The sequence below is a fragment of the Diuraphis noxia genome, unplaced genomic scaffold (genome assembly GCF_037042655.1).
Source record: "Diuraphis noxia isolate RWA-SAM2 unplaced genomic scaffold, SU_Dnox_SAM2 contig0001, whole genome shotgun sequence".
Taxonomy (NCBI): domain Eukaryota; kingdom Metazoa; phylum Arthropoda; class Insecta; order Hemiptera; family Aphididae; genus Diuraphis; species Diuraphis noxia.
In genome coordinates, this window is record NW_028301711.1 from 15,812,333 (window position 1) to 15,833,869 (window position 21,537).

A 21,537-nucleotide genomic window follows, 5' to 3' on the forward strand; every position below is an offset into this window, starting at 1 on the left:
AAATTGGGCCATATTTTAACTACCTGTTTCGTATAAAATATTTATTTACATTTTACTACCCGGAGATTGGGCCATAAAAATATACCACACAAATATAGCATTAAATATGAATAAAATTATAACGTTTATTAACTAATTACTATTTTTTTTAAATACTTCCTTACAGATTTAACTAATTTAATATATAAAAAGGTCATTAAAATTAGTCAAATATGAAATAATTTTTATAAATAATGCCAATACTCATTTTACAAATATAATACAAGGTTCATAAAGTTATTCAAAAAATAAATGTAGTAATAAAAACTGACCCAATTACCGGGCCTACCTGTAATAAATATAAAATTTTAGTGGCCCAATTACCGTATACCTTTGGGAAAAAGGTGAATTGTGGCCCTATCCCCGGCCGCCCATTTGGCCATGTTTGTGGGGGGGGGGATAATATGTTTCAACATTTTACCTAGACCCCCTGCCCCCAAAAAATAAAAAGTATTTATTATAAGCACCTTTCAGAATTCAGAGCAACATATTTATGTACACATGAGACATGGAATAAATAATTACAAAATATTCAATTTACAAATACTGAATAGGTTAAATAGATAAAATACTGAAAATACTTTATTGTGTTATTGGTATCTTAATAACAGTTAAATGCTAAATAGTTACAGTTAATGCTTTGATCATAATAAGAGATCTTCTTTACGTGGCTTTAATGCTAATTCGTCAATTACTTCTTCAGAGTCAATTGTTATATTTTTATGAAAGGCCAACATAGCGAGGCCATTTAATCGGTTCTGCGGAATAAAAAGTAAAGAATTAGATAATATACTTAAATGTAAACTCTATCACATAAATAGATATTGAGTATATTAAATTAATTAAGTTCACACCTCAGACAATGTGTTCCATAAATATATTTTCACTCTTTTAAGAGCTACGTTCAGTTGAAGATGTTGATACCGGTAAAGTGCATAGCACTTTTAGGAGAACATAAATATTAGGATATATTATTATGTCTTTATTATAAATAACTAGTGCTTCAAGTCCGGTATTTGGTATTTTTTCACATCGTTGTATCTTAGATTGCCACAGTTTCAATTCAACCAAAACCAAAGAATCATTGGACACCATAGGAGAATAAAATCTAATTGATTCAGTGAATTAATTTTCTTCTTTAGTAGTGATACTTCAATTGGGAGTGATTTTGAAAAGTCTAAAGTTAAAAAGAATATATATAATATAATTTTATTACTAATACAGAAAATATAATAATAATTTTGTTTTTTTTTTGTTAAACTCGGCAAGATAAGGGTTACAAATAATACATTTTTAAATTTTTTTAATAATATATTAATTTAACTAAAAACCTGAATTATTTGTATATTTATAATTATTTAATATTTAATAATTTAATATCTAATATCTATTAAACACCTCTTTTGCTTTTTTCCAATTAGTTCTAACAATGGAAACTCATAATTTACATTTGGTACCCACAAATTTAGTTTAATTACCTAGCGTTTTTATGATTCTTTTTTTTAAACACCTATTTAAATGAGTCAAGAACAACGGTACAAAAAAAAATGTTCAAATCATTGTTTTGGAAGTAATATCCTTCTAAAACTTGAGATTTTCTGTTTTCATGTGTCCCAGCCATTGTGCCGTCTCTGGGACCTGGGTTATTAATTACTTTTTTTTTTTATTTAGATGAGCCTTAAAATGTACAAAATAAATAAAAATTTGAATTTTAGAAAATAAAATATAAATTGATTAAAGTACTTGCATCATCACGGTTTTGTTTTTTGGAATAATAGTGAATTTTTCGTATTTTCATCTATTTTTCTTTTCCCATCCATTTTTATAATTTTAAAAATAACTTAGAGACGAGTAAATAATAGTAGATATTAAAATTAAATAATAAAACTCCACACGAATGATGAATTTAATATCAGTATATGCAGTGGTGTATTGGAGGGTTTATGCGGGTTTACGGCGTATAGGTACCCTACCACCAGTTTACTGATTTAGCGTATACCCTGTAAAATTACTAGAGATGCGCAGGTATACGCGCGTATACTCACGTATACCTTCAAAATTTTTTTATTTAATTACCAATTGTCTTATAATTATAATTGTTAGAAAAAATGTATAACATCAATTTTTTTTAGCGCATACACAGCAAACAGAACGAAATTGTGTGACAAAAAGTAAGTTCTAACTCCATCTTATCCTATTGCATGGCGTAAATACTCGTATGTCTAATAAATATAATTTTAGGGGGGAGAGGGTAGATACATCAATTTAAATATAAAGACGCGGTGGTATACCCTACGACCCATCATAAGTTAATTTTAGGTTTGGGGATAAATTTTTTTTTGAGAGAGAGAAAGGATTAAGATCCCCACCCCTCTCCACTCAATATGCGTCTATGTGTTGAGCGTATACCCTAGAAAAAAATTACGAATACATCACTGAGTGTCTGAATTATAAAACTATAAAAGTCGAATGGTAACTGCCACTTCTATTCTGTGCTGTAACTAATAACCGATTACCGAACGTCGACGAAACTACGAAAGTCGTACAGAAAATTCCGATTAAGTGTACAAATCGATAAGTTATTTTTAGTTCAATAGAACTACGGAAAAATAGTAGGATAGGATAAGATAGGATAGATATGGCAATAGTCTTTAATCTAGATAAAATAATCTGATAATCGTCGAAACGTAATTTATATTTTTTCATAATATAGATAATGAAAATGAGGAAAATAATTCTGGCTATTCCGCCGTATCCCTTAATATGCCCATTGCTCGTTCGAGATAAACATGTGAGGTTAAAAATATCTTTGTGATAATGATTATACGAGTATGTACCTTGAGCCGGCCCTGTATCTAGGTATATTATGATCATTAACTAAAATGTATGAAATATGCATGCATTTATACACTTATTATTATGTAAAGGAAAACATTCATTTGAATAATAATCTTTTGAAACAAGTTTATTTTAAGATTATTTATTACAATGAATTTAATAATTTTTAGTAAAATAATTGATTTATTTGAATGAATTATTTTAAATAGTTACTAATATTGAATATACATTGTAGGACGTAGGTATTGAAAATTTATACTTCCACAATATTTTGTCGTTGATGAGTACTTATCTAAGAAAGTAATGAATAAAAATCAATTGAATTAATTAAATATGTTGTATCTCGTATATAGAAATTGTTTATAAGTTACCTCCTACCTTATTATGACTTAACAAGTAAAATCATGGATAAATCTTAAATTGAAAATGTATTATAAACAATAATAAGTTTGTTTTATAAGAATACATTTTTAATTAAATATTATGCATTATATTTTCGAAAACAGCTAAAATATTCATTAATAAAGCAATATAATTAAAAATGTCCTAATAAATACATTCCTAAGAAAACATACTCACAACTCATAAGGTTCCGATTTGAAGTTGTGTTTAACATTATGAAAAGTAGATATAACTATATAAGATATAACTTCATACATAACTAATTTTTAAGTAAATATAGTTTTAAAAAAAAAAGTAAATATAGGAAATATGCCAATGCGTTAAATTAATAAATTTTAAGCTGCAATAATAATGTGATAAACTAATTTGTCAACATATAGCGTTGGTACTGATTAAAGGAGTAATAATGCACTAAAGCGTAACAATGCTACATCTGATACCAGGCGCGTATACAAGGGGGGGTTTTAGGGGTTCAAACCCCCCCCCCCCCCCCCCGAAATTTCAGGAAAAAAGTTTTATTATTTATTAATTTTTAGTTTAGTTTTATTTAATTACTCGCATTTCCATCGTAATATGACTCGTAGTGCTCGATCACTATCTATATTATAATCGTCAATCACACCACTACATGACCACATAAAAATAAATATAGATTTCATATGAAACCCCCGGTGCAAGCCGATATCATTTTTATTACATTAGCAACAATGAACGAAGTTTGACGAAAGTGCCGATGCGATAACGATATATACTAATATAATAATATAATATCTGAAATGTCTTTTGTCAATTTAGTATATGTCTGACAATCGTCTTGTCGTCTTTAACCTTTTAAAAGTGTATTTTTTTTTGTTCGCGTGATTAAGTGTTAGTGTGAATGCGTGGTAATACTTATTAAAAATGAAAAGAAATAATTCTAATCAATCGACATTATTAAACTTTGGTGTGAAAAAATTTAAAAAAGATTTAATAACTGCACCGGATAGCAATACACCTGTAAATACCAGTAATACCACAGAAAACAAAAGGTTAGTTTCTTCTTTGGTTTCTTCATCAGAGGGATTATTCAATAGTCACGATCAAGACATAGGTTTATATTTAAATAACAATGCAATTGATGACGCTAAAAAGTACAAATTGTTAAAGGACCCGTGGATCCCACCTAATAATTATGAGTTTCCTATTTCTCAAAGTCGACATTTAAAATTTCAAACTGATTGGTTTAGGCGCTATGCGTGGTTAGTTTAAAAAGCAATGCTTGAAGGTGATATTAATATACCTATTAAATTGTCCAGAACAGTAGGTCGGCAAACTTGTCGAGATAACACACCAGCTGATACACAAGAACAATATTATAAACGTACTATTTTTTTGCCTTTATTGGATCATTTTATTCTTCAACTAGAAGAAAGGTTTTCCAAACATCATCGTATAATGTCCAGTTTACAATTATTAATTCCTAAGTACATAACTCAAAATACTACATATTTAAACACATTAACGGAATGTGCACTGTTTTACAAACCATTATTACCTAATTTTGATACGTTTGATACTGAGATTAAAATCTGGCAAACACAGTGGCAAAATGTATCTGCTGATGATCGCCCAAAATGTTCATTAACTACCTTAAGTCAAATTTCTAGCGATTTCTATCCGAATATAAAGTGCCTTTTAACAATATTAGCTACTTTACCTGTAACGACTGTTACTGCAGAGCGTTCATTTTCAACATTGCGGAGACTGAAAACCTATTTAAGAAATAATATTGGACAAGATCGATTGACAGGATTATCGCTCATGAATATTTATAGAAATGATGACATTGATATTGACGAAGTCATTAACAGATTTGCAAGACTACCTCGAAAAAAAGATTTTATATTATAAAAATTCAAAATACATGTTTTTAATTAAATATTATTTAAATTGTTTTTAATAATTAACGAATTTTATGAGAAATTATAAAATAAATTGTACTATACCTAATTGAAGTTGTGTAAATTTCTTGTTAGACTATAGTTTAGGTTAGATTATATAATTAAAAAAATGTACAACCAAACCCCCCCCCCCCCCCAAAATATTTTTTTGTGTACGCGCCTGTCTGATACGACTGTGTGTTCCATAAACTTATAAGTCGGGGTGGTCCAACCTTTTGTAGATGGCGCCGTTGGCGGGCCAATTACACTTTCATAAAAACACCGGGAGCCGACAGAAGAAAAACAATTATATTATTAACTATTTATATTTTATTTTATATAATGCACAAATAATTAATTATTATTATTATATAATGTTTTCATATTTAAAATTAACATAAAATAACTAAAAAAATTAATTAGGCTAGGAATTTCTTATAACAATAAAAAATAAACTATTAATGTGATGATTGGCATTGTTTTTCAGTAGCCAATTTATCGGGCGAATGTAAGTTCCCACACGAGATATAGCAGGTAAAAATTACCCCTGGATATGCATACGTTCCCACACGAAAAAAATTACACTTGTACGTAAGTTCCCACTCGAAAAAAAATTATACCAAACATCAAGGCTAGGCAATGAAAAGTAACTTAACTTAATTTAAAGTTAACATTTTCTAATTTTCAAAATAAAAAATTTCAGACACATAATAGTGTTTATATAAATTGTTTATAATTTTAACTTTTAATTCGCTAATGCTCAGCCTTGTCAAACACAAACTTCCTACCCACTTTATTCAGACTTAGAACTTAAACGTAGTTGGTGTGGTTAAAATTTGTTTTGTTTTTGTATTGCATAAAAAAAAGTCCAATTCAATTTTTAATTGAATCTAGTCCGTATAATATATAATAAAAATTAATAATATAATGTGTATAATATTTGTATATGTATAAAATTAAAATAATAATAGAAAAAAATCAAATTTTATTTGGTTTATTGCGAAAGCTCAAACACTTTACATAGTCGTACTGTATCATTTTTTTTTAGTTATAATCTGATATTTTATTATTTATGTAGTTTTGTTTTTCTTCTGTTTTTTTACTTATTTTTTGAGGTCTATTTAAATTTGATGTTCTCATCTTTATATATGTATTTGTTTGAAACATTTTTAAAACTTCTATTATTTTAAATATATTAGGATGATGATGATAAAAATTTGAATTGAATTCAGAATGGAAACTTTCGCAAGCGTTTGTTGTAAGGCTTGTATCAGAACTAGCACTAGCCCAAATACTAGGGGGGAACGTACTAGTATCTTGTATGCAATGAGTTACTAAATAATCGCACAATTAATTTATTTTATTATTTTCTGGTTTTTCAGCCATGAAACTATCTACAAAACAATCTCCAACTTCTATTGGATTAAGAAATGGTAAACCGAATAAATGTAACAGCCACTTTCCTAATTCATCATTTGCAAAATTAAAGTCTTGTGCAAACCCTAAGCTTTGAATTTTCCGATACCAAGCTTGGCCCAAATGGAAACGGCATCCCCATATTTGTGCTGTAAGAAATATAATATTTATTGCTTGGTGCATTGATATCTCAAAGTCTAAGATAAATTTATTTGGGTTTATTCCGACTGCATTCATTTTTTTTAATAATTCAGTATATGTTTTCAATGTTTTATCCGGTAAAAAGCAAAACATTAATGGAATATAAATACTATTTTTAAACCATGAACTGTATATAGTTGAGTAAAATTTTTATCACAATAATTAAAAGTGCCACCCATGTAAACTATTTTCAGTTTTTTCAAAAATTCAATATTAGTATCACAAGAAAATATTATTATCTCATTTAAACTGTCATTATCAAGAAATGTCTACTTATATTATATTCTTTTAGAACGCTAATAACTTGTAAACAAATTAGGCACATAAGCTTATTGTTGTGTTCAATACATAAATACATTAGTTTCCATTTTGAATTAAATACTCTTTTTTCATCGTCAAATTTACGTTTTTTTCTTTCAGACATGGTAAAAATTAAACGTTTATACGGTAATAACCCGGGCACTGTCACACGAGCACACTAACACACGGGGTCAACTGGTTAATGATTACTGATTAGATTTAGATTTAATTTAGAGAAATATTTAATGCTCGCAATTGTGCGATTGTGAATAACATTCATGCCCTTCATCGCGTCTTATCGCGATATGTTCGACACCCGGGAATTCTCGCCGTATAACAATAAAATTTAAAGTATAAATTCGTAATAAGATGGTATAAATTGTATATCTTCTTATTGTTATTTTGTTATAATATCTTTGTGATTTAAAATTTAAATTTAAAATTGTTGGGGGAGCCAAAAAAAAGCTTCGCGGGCCGCGAGTTGGACCACCCTGTTATAAGTTATAATAATTAATTTACGCTTAACAACTTTATGATGTTAAAAATTTTTTATTATAATAATAAGTTCGATGACCTTGTATGTCGGAAACACTTTAAAATTAAAAAAAAAAGTTATGATATCATAATCCTATAGTCCTATGTATTATCTTAGTTTATGATTATAATTAAAATATTCTCAAACCATTTTCTTATTCTGTGCAATAACCATTGATATTAAGCTTTACAGTTTTACATGAATGAGGCAATGTAGCATATTGTATACCAATCAGTTACAACCACGAACGAAGATATAGCCTATATCATATAGGTATAGATATATTTCGTGCCGCAGTGGCGTAATTAGGAATTTGTGGTGAGGCGGGGAGTTATATGTTTCTAGCAAAATCTGTAATCCTCATACAGCAAACTACCCCACCAAATATAACATTTTAGCAGTAAAATAAAAGATTATTTTTGGGGGGAGGGGATATACCTATCCTCCTAGTCCCCCCCTTAATTACGCCACTGGTTCTTGGTTACAACTCTTGCAGATAATTTTAACCAGTAACCACAACATCATTACATCTCCTTTCACTCTCGTATAAATGAAATATTAATTTCCTTATCACTAGATATTAAAGATTATATAATTTTAAATAATAACTGATTTAACCACTATGAACAAAATCTACTGAAACTAATATTGTAAAACTTATATTTATTTAGTTATTGTTCACCATAATATTATGACATGTAGAAATAAAAAATTTCTTATGCATATAATTTTTTAATATATTCAATTCCACTTTCATCGCCAGCCACCAAACACTAAAAACAATTCTCATATCTTAATTCTTTATTTTCTTTAATTAACCTAACATTATATTATTATGTTTTTATGAGTTAGATTTATATACAGTATATTATTAAATAAATTATGATATTCAATATATCAGATATATCATATATGATAAGTTATAGAAAGTATTTATGTCCAATTAATTTATTCATTACAATAGTATGTACATTTGATATTTTAAATGATTATTAACTCAAAATATTTGGTTTCCTTACATTATAAAAATAATAGGTAAAAAAAAAAAAAAAACAGAAATAGCTTATTATTTAAATTATACCTACACCGTAGAAACCACGGAGCTGGCGGTTCATTGCCTCGGAGCCCCACGTTTTAATTTCTAATATGGGGCCCATACTTAAATAAAATAATATAAGAATCAAGAATCTATAATAATAACAATTTTTTTATAATCAGATCATAATATAATGATAATGCCGTTAGTACTTTATTATTTTAACACAATAGTACCCTCAGGTTTCAAATTATCACTCCTAGTTCCCATATAATAACATATAATAATATAATTATTTTTAAATATTTTGAATACATAATACATTATGTACAGTATAGTTGCTTAATAGTTTAGTAGCAATTATATTAATATTTACAAAATTTCAACTATTATACTATTATATTATTTCATTATTATACATTTAGCAGGTGTCAACAAGAACAACTATACAAATTTTGTATTCGGTATCCAAAACAATTGGAAGTACAAGAGAGATTTTTGTGCTTTGTCGACGTTTCAATAAGTCAAAATGCTGATGCATTAGTTTCTGTATTACTTAATTTTATCAATTCATCAAATTTAGATAAAATACCAATAATAGGTCGATCATACGATGGAGCAAATGAGATGTCCGGGTCTAAGAATGGTGTGCAAACAATCACTTGGAATGACAAGAAATTGGATTATCTGATTCGTATATTTTTAATTTTTACCTGTAAAATAAAAGACATCAATTATTGTAAACATTTTCAAACATTTTTTTAAGTTCAATTCACTATATGCCTCAATCTAATTTACAAACAACATGATTCAATACAGATTTATCAGTATCCAAGCTCAATAATTTAATTAATTTAAAAATCAAGAATTTAATTTAAGTGCTATAGACAATATAATATATGGATTATACCAAATGATTTAATATTTTAGACTTACACATCATTTTAACTTTCTTAGAAACGTGTAACGCCAATTCATAAACATCAAATTGTTCATATACCCAAGACGGCCACTGAGTTTGAAATATATCTTTCTTGGATCATCTAACAAAAACATTAACTAAATATTAATAAGGCAATGTGATGATACTATATATATTTTATTCAATAGATGGTATTTTTTTTTTCAATCTAAGCACAGCTTATTCAGTGGGTAGAATAACATACTATATTTGATGATTTTTACTTGAGCCTCAGTACATGTCAAACCACTACAAAAATATAAATTACAATTCCACTGAATAATCATTTATACAACCCAACACATATAAAAATAAACGAAATTCTTTCACCGCACTTATCAATTGATTAACAAAGTTGTGCTACGTGCAAGTCAGTTCTGATCTATTATTTACCATTTTTTTTTTTATTTAAGTATACATATGTTCAAATAAATTCCGCTTTTAATTTATTTAAAATATCATCAGATAATTATTAAATAACTGAAAATTAACAATCTCAATGTCTCAATTGTTGATTTGCATTGTCAAATTCGCATTTTTATAAAGATCAAGAACTAAAAATATTCTTTGCCTATATTTTGAGTTAGTTGTATTTGTTGCATCTAACTGGCGTAATATTATTTTAACTTCGTAAAGATATATGGTGATACCTTTAGCTGTGGTCTGTAAACACACTACATAATATAATATACGATTAAGTATTTATAAATATATAACAATAATTTACCCTTGATGAAGATTCTAAAACTTAAAATCGCTGATAGCCAATTAGTGCAATCTGCCTATCATCTATAGAGGAAGAATCATAGTAATTGTTCCAAATTAATGACAATTTTTGTTACTAATAAAAATGATGATATTATATTATTATTTATAAGTGAATAACAACTTATATTATAAGGATCCCAACTTACGGTTCATATCTTATTAAAAACAATTATATCAAAAATTATTTGAAGTCTAGATACAAATTAAAAAAAAAAAAAAAACTAAAGGAAGCAAGTCAAATAAAATATGGCAGATGGTTATACATTGGACGAATATGGTGTGGTGAAGGGACTGGTTGGAGTATGACTGGCTATTACATTTAAACAGCACAACTATTATAGTCATTATTTAAAAATATTTAACTATCACCAAATTAATAAATTTATTTTTTAGTTTTAAGTAGTTTGACTGCTGTTAGATTTTTTGTTAGTAAATGTATAATTTTTCATTTTTTAGTTGATTTTTTCTTAATGAAATTTAGTTTTGCAATCATAGCATTTTTTTTTTAATGTTTAATATTTATTGTTATTAATGATAAGACAATAAAAGTAAAATCACCATATTTTCTGCGAGGTGTTCAAGTGTGCTTATATCGTTGCTTGTTCCTATTTAATGTTCTAGGTCTGGGTCTTGGGCTAAACATAGATTAATTTATATTTTCAAGAAGTTGCAGTTAAAATTATTTTATGATCAAAAATATCAAAATAAATATATATTTTATACTTACACTAGGGACTTCATTGGGACTTTTACTGGGATTCTAAAATAAATATTCAAATTTAATTCAATACATTTAGGTATCAACTAATTGTTATTGATTAAAAAAAGACATGAATGAGGAAATAATATGAAATTTGAGGAATTCAGTATATATTGTTAAAAGCTATATAATATTTTTATATTTATACATTTTTCCTAGAACTAAAATTGAAATATTTATCATCAAATATCAAACTTAAAAAAGGAAGTTTTTAAAATACATGTATTGGGTGTTGGTTAAACCCAATTCTGAGGAGTTGAAAGAGTAGATGTTTGAGGAATGTATTTGAGTGTGATATCAGGCATTTTGACAACGGCCGTGGACAGAAGAGACTATGTTACTAGGAAAAGAAATTACTTCTAGCGTCCGGTTACGATATCAGCAGACAACAATCGAACATCAAAAAGAAAAAGAAATCTCATATGAAAGATCATATGAAAGTTCATAATAATAATAAATGCAATAGAGAAAAAATAAAATCAGTAAACAATCACTATTACGACACCAATAATAAATAATAATCATTATACAATGTACAGTAGTAAAACAGGTCACAGACCAAAATAGTATTCGCGTATATCCAACGAGTGATGCTTAGAAACAAAACAAACAATAATGGCGCGTTGAAGCCGTCACTATGTGACGCTAAGCAACAAGTCTGTCAGTGCTACTAACCTAACTTTCTGTAAACGAGTGAGGGAGGTCGGGATAATTTCCACACAATGTAGACAGTGAAGAATGTTGAATGGCCTTGATAGTAGGGATGTCTAAACGGATTTCAAAATCGATTTATCGGTATATCGATATATCAAAGTAATCAATATTGTTATGTGATATATATCAAAATTCAAATATCGATATATCGATAATATCAAAAAAATTAACAACTGATGTACAAAAAAAAAAAAAAAACAATTTATATATCATAATATATTATATAACGAAACAATTTTTAATACTCTTACTGCAGTGAAGAAACAAAATAACAAAGGTACTTATAACTTAGGTACATAAAAATAATAGCAAAATACTAACTGAAAATGGTCATAATAATCTTCATAAATTTGTATTTTATGCTAATAGTGAACAAATAAAAAACTTACTTAAATACAATTGGTTAAAAAGGTGATAACAATAATAATGAATTATTTCAAAAATTCCATTGACTTTTGTCTACAGATTGTAAAAAGAGTAGTTTTGACACCCTGGAACCAGTTAATCGGTTTCTTGTCTTGCTAATAGTTTCTCCAGCCTTACTAAAAAGGCGTTCAGATGGTACTGATATTCCAGGAACCACTAAATATTTCATCGCTAGTTAATATAATCTTGGAAAAATTATTTTTGTATTTTCCCGTTCGATCAATGGGTCAAGATCCAATTTTAAAATGTTATAGTGTAAGTAAGATCTTAATTCTCCTTTTGGTGTTTTATTATAAGCTCTTCCATCATTTCGCTTTTTTTCTAGTGTTTTGTGATGTCGCCATAAATCACAATGTTTGTCTGCGTTGCTACTTTCTGGTTCTGCAGATGCCAATATTTCATTTTCTATCAAATTATTATCATTCTGTATTATTTGAACAATTTTTTCTTGGGCCTTGGAATTGGCGAGTGGATTTTTAAAATGCATATCCTTAAATTGTGGATCCAACAATGTGCAAATTGGTAATATGGGTGCATGCTCATAAGCTCCACATCTATAATCAAGTTCTTCAATAAGTTTTAATTTCAAACATATTGCGACAGCTACATTTGGGATTTGCTTCACCAATTAATTTCTAGTACCTAATATTAATGGAATTACTTTACTTGACATAATCGATTTATCTGTGGAAAGTTCTCTAGTAAGTACTTCAAATGGTCTCAGCAATGGACAAATTTCTTGTAAACATCTTATATCGTGGCCAGATATCATTTCTGGTATATCATTACCGTTGAGTATGAGAAGAATTTGTGATAGGTTGCTGGTTAATTTTAAAAATCTTTCAATCATGTAGTACATACTATTCCATCGTGTTCTGATGTCTAGAATACATTTTAAATACTGCCCTTCTTTCATAACTAAAAATTAAAGCATAGTAATTAGGTGTCATTAAAACAATTAAAAATAGTTTATTTAGTTACTTACATACACAATTTTGATACTTTCTCAATAAGTCACTAGCTTTTGAGCTTCTCTTTACAAACTTGACAATTTCTCTTACTTTGGATACCAAGACTGGAACACCACCAGATTTAACATTGGTTTTTTTGTCAGTTTCTTGTGTTTTTTCAATTCCCTTTTCGACTACTAGGTTGATGGTATGAGCAACACAAGGTACATGTTTATAGGCTTATAATAGCATTTTTCATATTAGCACCACTATCAGTAACAACTGCAACAATATTGGTTTTTTCCAATCCCCAGTCAGCCAATGTGTTAACCAAAATCCTTCCAATGTACTCTGCAGTATGACTTTGGTTTAGTTCCACCCTACCAATATTTCCTATTTTATAAAGTATTATAATATATTACTTTTTTTCATTATTATTTATTATTATTTCTCTATTTAGCTATTTACTACATGATTTTAAATATTATTATTGTGTGCAATGTAGGGTTTTTAAATTTAAGTACTTATTAACTCAAATTTGTTGAAATAAACAAATAAGTTGTTTAATTTAAATAATTCCTATATACAGTGTATATAATTCACCTAACCTGTTTACAAAGGTGGGAAAGTTAATGCAAATAAATAACTCAAGTTAAGTTAAGTTAAGAGGACATAAGATCAATAAGTTAAAAGTTAACAGTTAATAAATTATAAATTTAACTCGATAAGTTAAAAGTTAATATGGAAAATAATATTAACTTAACTTAGTTAATCTATTATTTTTAATTAGTGTGTAGACCACATAAAGAGTGAATGTGCCTTTCTAGTTTCTAATTTATAAATTATAAAAACAATTTTATTGAACTTTTAACTCTTTTACTTTTCTAATATTTATTAATTTAAACTATACTCATTTCAAATTAATAATCTAACAAATATATATTTTTTATATCGTATAGAAATTGAATGTCATAATATGTGAACATGAGTACACAATTTTCATGTATATGTTGCATCCACATAGTGAAACCACTCATTTCATGAACTGGATATCCAGATTGTGAAATTTGTCCAGTTCATGAATTTTGACGAAAATACATTATTTGGACATCCATTTCATGAAATAGATAATACTTATATTGTGTACTTTGTGTAATTATGATATAACAAGATTTTTATGTTATTATATCATAGTACTATAACTATAATTAATTTTCTATATTGTGCTACTAACAAAAATATAGCACTATATTATATTAGTTTATATTTTTATTTTATTTTTCATAAACCATACGCATATTTATTTTTTAAACGACTACCTTTACTATACTTACATAACATACTTTGCAATATAAATAAAAATAATAATGTTTTATCCATGATCTATATTATGTGAGATATTAAATTTAATTTTGGTAATTTCACATCCGATATCAAATGAATGGTTTCTTATTAGATGACGGTTGACGAATACCTATGTAACTCTTAACTCTTAAGTTGTTAAAAAAATATATATTTAGTGAGTGTTCGTGTACAACTGCACAGTAATTATTGTGTTTGCAGTTTATACGTGTACCTAATTATTATTTCATATTGCAACTTTTAATAAAAATAGAAGAAAAGAACGTATTTTATGAAAAGCTAGATAAATATTATAAATTGTAATCTAAAAAAAACCCCCATTCACTAAATATGCTCAATTACAGATGATTGCTGAAAAAGAAATGGCTAAAATCAAAACGTAAGTAATTTTGGACTTAAATAAAAATGTACTTAATTAAATCAAATATATATCTTAACACGTTTAAACAACGATAAAAAACTACCCGATGATTGATACAAATCGTAATATTTATTATTATTATTTATTCTAACAAAAAAAAGATTGACGAGAATACTATCTACTTTCTACATATGATGTATTAACTATTAAGTATTGCAGAAGAAAAGTTTTTAATACACAAACAAAATGCAGCTGATGAAAAAATAAGGTACATTAATATTTTAGCTAATATTATTTGAAAGCAGTTTTTATTTTTATTTTCAATTTAGGTATTTGGTGTGTTATGGCAGTAAAAATAGGTATAAAATATAGGTATATAGGTACCTATATTATTTAAAAATTCAAAATTATAAAATGTACACTATGATAAAAATGTGTTATGAATTTAGTTGGGGCTTTTTTTTCCTAGATTTGTGTTATGAAGACCTTTTTGATAAAATTAAAGAATTTCATATTAAGACAGGCCATGTTGGTAATGTAAAATTACGGAATGCGTTAAATGATATGTATTATGTACCAAGACAACTAATTGAAATTTTTTTAAAGTATGTGAAACGTGCAACTGTAAAAAAACCAATGAATAGGAAACTTATAATAAAACCTATCACAACTGCAGATTTTGATAAAAGAGCACAAATTGACTTGGTGGATTTTAAGCCGGTACTAGATGCAAATTTAAATGGATAGTGGATGCTAAATTACCAAGACCATGCTTTGACAAAATTTGTAATTCTAAGACCATTGAAAAGTAGAAGAGCATCCGAAGTTGGTAATGAGTTACTATTTATATTGTTGATATTTGTAGTTTCAAAAATATTACAGATTGATAATGGCCGTGAATTTGTAAATTCAATTATCAACAAATTTAAAGACCTCTAGCCAGAATTTGTTGTCGTACATGGTTGAACTAGACATCCTCAAAGTCAGGAAAGTATTGAGAGATCTAATCAGGATGTAGAACACATATTACGAGCATGGATGGCTAATAATAAATACAAGAAGTGGAGCGTTGGGTTAAATTTTGTTGTAAGGTTTTATTTGACTCAAAAATTGGACCAAGTACATCAAATTTGCAATCCGATCTTTGATAAAATTACCAAAAGAATGATTTTTGAAAAATAAAATAAAAATATTATGTAATATGATATAATTTATTGACTATAATTGCTATATTATTTTTGTTTATAGAACGTTTAAATAATTAATAAAAATTACCTATATAGTTATAATAAAATAATAACTACACAAAGTACTTAGTACACGATATAACTATTATCCATTTCATGAAATGGATGTCCAAATAATGTATTTTCATCAAAATTCATGAACTGAACAAATTTCACTATCTGGATATCCAGTTCATGAAATGAGTGGTTTCACTATGTGGATGCGACATATATAAGTTATGTAATTATATAATATTAAAACATAACAATTCCTAAAATTATTATGTTATCAAGAAAAATAATAGAAATGTTTGTAACCAGGGCTCGAAATGAAAAAAAAAACAAAAAAATTTTTAGCGTTCCGGTTCATAAAATAAATTCGTTTATCGTTCCGGTTCAAACAAATTTTACTGTACCTACCATATTTTTGTAAAATTTAAACATTTTGCATAATTGTGCATTGTAAAATATTTAATAAATGACAAACGACCGCGACGCGACTTTTTGAGTTATAAATATAAGTAGTTCTTTAAACATTTTATATTTTTATTTTATAAAATATATACATATTCGTAAGTAAGTAAAAGAAGGTAAAAATATATTTAAATTTTTAAAAGGGCTGAAAATATAAAGTGAGTTTCATAAAATAGTAGATAGGCGAGTGTGGTAAGTTGACGAATTGATTATAACTCTTAACAAATTATGATATCAATCGATATTAGTAACCGATTACACACATGATGTTACGAACAACTTATTTCTCGATACCGAGGTTATTCTGATAAGAATTAAATATTTTATCAATGTTTCTTCCCCAAACCACGTTTTGATAACATTTTAGGTTCATTTGAAGCAACGATTTCTCGAATACCGTAATTATAATTACTAAATCGATTTTACACTTAAGAAACTGCATGTTGCTACCTATATTTTGAATATTATATTTATGATAAATTTGATGAACTGCATATTACGATAAATAATTAAAACGTTTAAATAAAAGCATACAATTTTTAGAACAATTAATTTATTAGTACAATGGTAGAAACTATAAACGAAAAACAGAAATTTCATGGTCGCGTGACACAATAAACAAGGCAATAGATGAATTTAAAGGTTCCAATTCATCATGTAATGCTGTAGCAAAAAGATACAACATTCCAGAAGCTACTCTACGACGCTACATTAAAAATAATAAAGAGGTACCTACCTAAGTCGTGTAACAAACGTTTTCATACATTTAAACATTTGAACCGTGTATTCATGAATTTAAATATTGTTAAATATAATTAAAACATAATATTATGATAACATTTTTAAATATTAAATTCTATTTACCTACCTCTTTTATTATCTTATCTAAACATGATAGTTTAGGTAATTGTTTTTTGTTTAAATAGCTATAACACTCATTGTAGAATATAGAGTACCTACATACTAACAACATTGTACCTATATTATTATTGTATATTTTAAGTATTATTATTTCTTACTAAATTAAATGCACGGGTTCTAAGTTTAAATATAAACAAATAATTACATTTATGATATCCAGTCATATATTATAATATATTTTGACCATTGAATATGTTTATTAGGATTATCCTGTACATGATGGTCGATTTAGAGATACATTTTCCCCAGATGAACTAACCAAATCAGCTTAATATATTTCAGACATCGAACGTAGAGTTTTTGGTTTAACAAAATTGCAATGTCAAAAATTAATGAATGATTTTGCTGAAAATAATGGTATTGCACATTGTTTCAATAAAAAAGTCAAAGTAACTGGTCAAGAAGTTTATGTGTGATTTTGGTTTCAGCTTTAGAACACCTGAGTCTACATCAGTTGGTTGTTTGATGTGTTTTAATAAAACAAACATTGACTCTTTTTTTCTGCTTTAAAAGAAATTAAATTGCAGAATAAATACACACCACATCAAATATATGATGTTGATGAATCAGGGTTATCAACTGTGCCAACTAGATAACCAAAAGTAATTTCACCGTTGGGCACAAAGCGTGTAGCAAAAGTTTCATCTGGCGAAAGGGGAAAGAATGTAACTATTGTATGTAGTAAGTTCATCTGGAGATTATATTCCATCTTTTTTTTATCTTTCCACGAAAACATATGCGTCCAGAATTTATGGCAGGATCTCCCCCAGGCAGTCAAGGCATAGCACACAAAAGTAGTTTTGTTTGAGATGTTACTTTTTTTCTATAAATTCTAAACTGTTTAAAATAATTAAGTTGTTAATTTTGAATAAAGGTTATTGTATTATTTGAATTTGTTTGATCATTTTTATTTAATCAAATAATAATTTGTATTATTTGGTGAAATTGATCTTTCATTGTGTATACAATTAGTATGAAACATATAAATAATATTAAATAAATAAATAAATTCCTTAAATATAATATTCAATAATTTACATTGAGTCATTTATTATAAAATGTTTAATATTATCATAGATTAAGTATACAAAATATGTATTCTATATTTCATTGATTTATCTATGTAATAATATACACCAGTCAACTTACCCCAAGTACGGGGTAAGATGACGAATTCAGAATTTTTTTTTGTAAAATTTATAAGTGATAAACCTTTTAATATTAAAGCTTAAAATTATTACAGGTTATTCTTCATATTTAATACAATGCTTATACAAAATTTCAAGATTTTCCGACTATTATTTAGTAATATAAATATTAACCAACCCTTAAGGTCGTCAACTTACCACACTCTCCCCTACATCTTAAATATTATTAAAAAGGGTTAGTATTTCAGGAAGAAGAAATTATAGTTTTGGTTGGGTGAAGCCCGCAATTTTATGGTATGTACTCAAAAAAAGCGTTCTGGTTCAGAAAATTTTCTATTTCGAGCACTGTTTGTATTATTATAGTATTGGATTATTTTTATTTTATACTAATATAGTAATATAGTAGGTAATATTTACGTATAAACGAAAATTTTCAAAATGTTTTTAACTTGATGGATTTTTTTTTAAATCAACTAAGAAAAGTTATTTTATTTGAACAGTATATTAAACTAGTTGAGTTCATAAGTTGATTAGAAAATAAACGAACTAGTAATGTTAAAAGCTAAAAAAAAATTTACTTTTCAACTAGTTATTGCCCACCTTTGCCTGTTTATATAAGTCATTTAAAAGTATTCTTATTTCTCTACAACAGCAATTCATAAAATAAATTAGTTGTATTAGATTTAAGTAGTATTATTGATTCAAGTGGTAATAGTTAGTGGTTTTAACTATAGGTTGAAAATTGCAATTTGGGGTACTTACTTTTGTCCACTAAATATCGACAAAAAATAAGTAGATATATGCACAAATATATGTATTATGTGGCCATGTGGATATTAATTGCATTTTCATTAAGTCGAATTTAAATTTTTTGAATAAAAATACGGAAAAATGTAATAGATATCCAGAACAAAAATATTGGTATAATCGATACATCAAATTAAATATATCAATATTTTAAACCTGAAATATCGATAATATTTGGACATCCCTACTTGATAGTTAGTTATAATCTAGTATATTTTATAATGGGTCGTAACTTCTGCCTTACCGCTGCAAAATGAAAAAAGAATAAGTTTTTGGTTGGGGTCCCCACAATGTCAATTGAATAATTGTTTGATATATGGATAAATAGGACCTGAGTCATTGAAACTCCAACCATACCTTTTAAAACAGCGTGGATCTAAACTTTAACTCAACTTGGAATCAAATTAAGGCGTCTTGATTCGAGTCTAGATATCAGGCTTTGTCGGATATCAACAATTTTTAAAAATTATATTACAAATTATAATTATAATTTATAAATGTATAATTATTTAATATAATTCCATAATAGTACGCTACAGACTTTTTTTATAGCAATTATTATAAATACCTAGTTATAATGTAGTTATGTATATAATGTAGCCTATTGGTCATTAATTAGCATACCACCAGTCATGTAGCATGGTATATATTGACTATTAGTTATTACTATATTAGAAAAACAATTTATAGTATTATATATTATAAAATTGATTTTAATGATTATAAAAATAAATAATAAGTGTTATAATAATATGACATGTGTATCATGTTGGACGTTGGTAATGGTAATATGTATAATGTATATGATTTTATTAACATTTACATCCTTGTTATTGGCTTAACTAAGTTATAATGTATAACACTAGAATGAGTCACATTTCGTAGTCTAATACAGGAATATTTATAGCTTTAAAATCATATAAATTATTATTTTTTTTTAGACCGTTGTAGACACTTAGTTATGCCTTCTGTCTATTTGTATCATTTAAAGAACAAAAATGTTTTACTTAAATAAAGTACATTAGTTCAGGTAAGTAATTAGGTTTAATACTACAACTATTTCATTTATAGCTTCTTGGCATATGGAACAAGCCAATCCGTTCTATCATTAAAAAATACACCACATATACATGTATGATTATGATGTATAGACATTATAACAAATTTGATGTGTTATTAAAACATGCTACACAGCAGTGGCGTACGCAGAATTCTTTAATGGGGGGGGTTACCATATTTTATATACATATATAAAAAACACTTCCTACACCGCCATGGTGCAAAGAAAAAAATACACAATATTTACAATAAGCTCCGTCCGTTGTTTTTGAATAAGCTAACCACTCCCATCGAGAAAACCAGTTAAATTGAAATTTTAAATTTCGTTTTCCACTAGTAGGAAATTGATAAGATTTATCTGGGTACCATAATGTTTTAAAAATAGATAATTTCGACTCATCTGACGTATGTGTTTGTTTAAAATAATTAGCAATATCATTATCATTCATACTTAGTTTACTAACCGGGCTTTTTTCTTTATTGTTTTCAACGGGTGTTACAGAATTTGAATTATTAGATTCGTCTTCGTCTTCACTCGTTTCCTTTTTTTTTTTGAAAAACATCGTTAGAGTGGTGTTATTTAATTTTCTTTTCTTATCACTCATATTGAAAAATAAATAAAAAAAATGAATTACGTTTAAAATAATAAATCAATAAATTACGTTTAAAATATTAAATAATTGTATAAATACAAAAATATTGAACACAGAACGACTCGTTCTGAACGAGAGTTCAAAATAAAATGAAATTGAGCCAGTATTCTGAGTATTCACGTTGCAGATTAGTGTAATCGACTAGTACCTTATCGTCGATCGGTTATTTGTAGAATAGTTTAGATGGTATATAATATTTATTATTATGTCAAATCGCATGATTCAAAGTAGATAGCAACGATATTACGATTACAAAATATT

The 21,537-nt window shown here is 27.0% G+C and overlaps 2 long non-coding RNA genes and 1 pseudogene across 3 annotated transcripts; 1 reads left to right on the plus strand and 2 right to left on the minus strand.

Annotated features, from left to right (window-relative positions):
* Nucleotides 1–899: 899 nt before the first annotated feature.
* On the minus strand, nt 900–12,024 carry LOC149059929 (uncharacterized). The gene is made up of 5 exons (XR_016189654.1): nt 11,143–12,024; nt 10,974–11,050; nt 9,623–9,729; nt 9,279–9,399; nt 900–1,216 (listed from the first exon to the last, which is right to left on the minus strand). It is a non-coding gene; the product is annotated as an uncharacterized LOC149059929 (long non-coding RNA).
* A 137-nt stretch (nt 12,025–12,161) lies between these two features.
* LOC107167529 (zinc finger BED domain-containing protein 4-like) lies at nt 12,162–14,645 on the minus strand (annotated as a pseudogene). Its single transcript, XR_016191591.1, has 3 exons — nt 14,609–14,645; nt 13,301–13,658; nt 12,162–13,233 (listed from the first exon to the last, which is right to left on the minus strand). The product of XR_016191591.1 is annotated as a zinc finger BED domain-containing protein 4-like (transcript).
* Nucleotides 14,646–17,153: 2,508 nt separating this feature from the next.
* On the plus strand, nt 17,154–18,401 carry LOC149059930 (uncharacterized). The gene is made up of 3 exons (XR_016189721.1): nt 17,154–17,416; nt 17,813–17,966; nt 18,038–18,401. It is a non-coding gene; the product is annotated as an uncharacterized LOC149059930 (long non-coding RNA).
* Nucleotides 18,402–21,537: the final 3,136 nt, after the last annotated feature.